The following is a 3,640-nucleotide window of genomic DNA, read 5'->3' as shown; positions in this document are numbered from 1 at the left end:
GCTAATTTTTGTATTTTTAGTAGAGATGGGGTTTCACCATGCTGTCCAGGCTGGTCTTGAACTCCTGACCTCAGGTGATCCACCCACCTCGGCCTCCCAAAGTGCTGGGATTACAGGCATGGGCCACCACGTCCAGCCTATTTATTTTATTAAGTCTCAATTCAAGTAGACGTTTTAAAAATATTCTGTGTGATGAAATGAAAAGTATGATAAAGCACTTGTACTGTATACCGAATTACAATTGCTGTCTCAAGGAAACATCACTTGTGAGAGTCACAGGCTAAACTACTTGATAAAACAAACTATGATTATTTAGACTTGAATATTTGGCAGACATTTTCTAGAAAATGAATGAAGTGACCCTGGCACTTCAAAGAACACAACAGACAGTATTGATTTCCAATGATCAAATTCAAGCTTTCAAGAAAAAGTTAAAATCTGGGGGAACCCAGCTGACTCTGGGCGCACTGCCAATGAGTTAGCCCTGTTGCGCAAGGAGAAGAAAAATAATTTTAAAAAAGACAAAAAAAGTAAGAAAAAAAATATTTGGGTGCAACCTGCACTTACCACCATGAGCTTGACTGCTTGTCAGTTATTAAAGGCTTTTCTCATGAGATCAACTATGACATTAACAAACGTGGAGTTTTAAAAATACATACTGAAATGTTTCAATATCTGGAAGATCTTCACAACTCAGTGAACCAATATTTTCCAAATAACCAACCATGATGTTACAGAATCATGCATGGGTAAGCAGTCCATTCAAAGTTCAAGATGGGCCAACCAATTTTAATGTAACAGAGCATGAGAAGTTCCTTGTTACAGCTTCAGAGTCTGCATGCAACTAACCTTTAAGAAGCTACCTCTTGGCTGGGCGCAATGGCTCACGCCTGTAATTCCAGCACTTTGGGAGGCCAAGGCTGGCAGATCACCTGAGGTCAGGAGTTCAAGGCCAGCCTGTCCAACATGGTGAAGCCCTGTTTCTACTAAAAAAACAAAAATTAGCCCGGCGTGGTGGTGGGTGCCTGTAGTCCCAGATACTCGGGAGGCTGAGGCCGGAGAATCTCTTGAACCTGGGAGGCGGAAGGTGCAGCGAACTGAGACTGTGCCACTGCACTCCAGCCTGGGCGACAGAGCAATACTCCATCTCAAACAAAACAAAACAAAAACAACCCCTTGTAGAGTTTGGGTTTAGTATCAAAGAAGAATGTTCACAATAATACAAAAAGTCTACTATAATATTCCTCCCTTTTCATATTACACATCTTTGTGAGGCTGAATTTTCTTTCCCTAAAGAACGTCAATGAAAATGACATACCTCAATAGATTGAAGCAGAAACAAATATAAGCATACAGCTGACTTCTATCAAGCCAATCATTACAGAGATTTGAAAAAAATATAAACAACATGATCTTCTCTTTATCTACTTTTTTTTGGAAATATAATTATTTTTCATGAAAACATTTACATAAAAAATAAGCTTACTATTATTCTTAATTTTCTTTTTTTTTTTTTTTTTTGAGACAGAGTCTCGCTCTGTTGCCCAGGCTGGAGCGCAGTGGCTAGATCTCAGCTCATTGCAACCTCCGCTTCCCAGGTTCTCCTGCCTCAGCCTCCTGAGTAGCTGGGATTATAGGCATGCACCACCACGCCTGGCTAATTTCTCTGTAGTTTTAGTAGAGATAGGATTTCACCATGTTAGTCAGGCTGGTCTTGAACTCCTGGTCTCAAATGATCCACCCGCTTCGGCCTCCCAAAGTGCTGGGATTACAGGCGTGAGTCACCGTGCCCGACCCTCAACTGCTTTCTAGATCACCAGAGCACTCACCTCTGCACTCCCTGGCAGGGAGTTCAAGGCCTTACTGTTCAGAAATATACTTAAATTTTGATGAAAAAAGTTTGAAGACACAAAATCGGAATCCCAAACAGTGTTTCAAAGGCATATATTCTACGTACAGTCAGCCCTCAGTATGCTTGGGTTCCACATCCCTGAAGTCAACCAACCGCAGAACAAGAATATTCAAAAATCTCATGTGCCCCATAAATATATATACTACTATGTGCCCACAAAAAATTAAAAATTTAAAAATGTAAAAAGGATGGCTGTGTCTGTACTAAACACATACAGACTTCTTTTTCTTGTCATTATTCCCTAAACAATACAGCATAACAACTACTTACATAGCGTTTCCATTGGATTAGGTATTCTAAGTCATCTAGAGATGACTCAAAGTACATGGGAAGATATGTGTAGGTCATATGCAAATACTGAACCATTTTATATAGGGGACTCGAGCATCCAAAATCTGGGGGCCTGCAATCAATCCCCCATGGATACAGAAGGATCACTATATAAACAAATTTGGGGTTTTAAGGTAGTTGCTTTGCTTTTATTTTTTTATTTTTATTTTTTGTATTTCAATGAGGATAAGAAAATGGGATTATGAAGTCCAGATAGCAAATAAGCCAGCCATCAAATCACACCACAAAACAAGCATTGTTTCTTTTCTTTTTTTTGAGACAAAGTCTCACTCTGTCACTCATGCTGGAGTGCAGTGGTGCCATTGCAGCTCACTGTAATCTCCACCTGCCGGGTTCCAGTGATTCTCCTGCCTCAGCTTCCTGAGTTGCTGGGACTACTGGCGCACACCACCGGCTAATTTTGCTATTTTTTTAGAGATAGGGTTTCACCTTGTTGGTCAGGCTGGTCTCAAACTCCTGAGCTCAAGTGATCCGCTTGCCTAGGCCTCCCAAAGTGCTGGGATTACAGGCGTGAGCCACCATGCCCGGCTGCAAACATTGCTTCTCAAGTGCCTACAATAATCAGTTATTTGATATATGACACCTCATTTAATTAAATAGACAGATGAGAGGACAGACTCAGAGAGGCTGCCCAAGGATACACAGTTAATAATGACAGATCTGAGAATCCAAGCAGGTCCCAGTTGGAGCCCTTGCTCTTTGCCTGAGTCACACTCTCATGCACGTGCACACTGTAGCCTACTCACCCTAAGAGCCTGTCTACTGCCCAATCAGGGGTGTCCAATCTTTTGGCTTCCCTGGGTCACACTGGAAGAAGAACTGTCTTTAGCCACACATAAAATACACTGATACTAATGATAGCTGATGAGCTTAAAAAAAAAAAGTCCCAAAGGAAGCTTATGAATTTGTGTTGGGTCACATTCAGAGTCATCCTGGACATGCCACAGGTTGGACAAGCTTGGTCTAAATCAAGATCCAGCCCAGGAGTGGTGGCTCACACCTGTAGTCCCAGCACTCTGGGAGGCCCAGGCAGGAGGATCACTTGAGCCCAGAGTTTAGGACCAGCCTGGGCAACATAGTGAGACCCTCGTTTCTATAAAAAAATATATAAAATGATCCAGGTACAGCGGCATGTGCCTGTGGTCCCAGCTACTTGGGAGGCTGAGGTGGGAGGATTGCTTGGGCCAAGAGTTGTAGTTGAGGCTACAGTGAGCCAAGATCACACCACTGTAACCACTGTAACAGAATGCCCTGGGTAACATAGTGACATCTTGTCTTTAAAAAAAAAAATCACTTACATGTTATTTTCTGCCAATCTCTGACCAGAACCAGTTCAACCCTGTTTTTCTCCTTCAATTCTTTTTTTTTTTTTTTTTT

The 3,640-nt window shown here is 41.9% G+C and overlaps 1 protein-coding gene across 3 annotated transcripts in view; it reads right to left on the bottom strand.

Annotated features, from left to right (window-relative positions):
- The window catches only part of RBM47 (RNA binding motif protein 47), a 237,915-nt gene that overhangs the window by 98,602 nt on the left and 135,673 nt on the right, over positions 1-3,640 (bottom strand). Inside the window, exon 3 of one of the 3 annotated variants that reach the window (XM_011949068.1) lies at positions 1,113-1,147. The exons of the other annotated variants lie outside the window; for them this stretch is intronic. The gene's annotated coding sequence lies outside the window, so the exon portion shown is untranslated. The remainder of the gene's footprint in view (positions 1-1,112; positions 1,148-3,640) is intronic. 3 annotated transcript variants of the gene reach the window in all.

This window comes from Colobus angolensis, unplaced genomic scaffold (genome assembly GCF_000951035.1).
Source record: "Colobus angolensis palliatus isolate OR3802 unplaced genomic scaffold, Cang.pa_1.0 Scaffold29, whole genome shotgun sequence".
NCBI lineage: Eukaryota > Metazoa > Chordata > Mammalia > Primates > Cercopithecidae > Colobus > Colobus angolensis.
The sequence above is the reverse complement of the archived record's forward strand: the minus strand, read 5'-3'. Positions and strand labels throughout refer to the sequence as shown.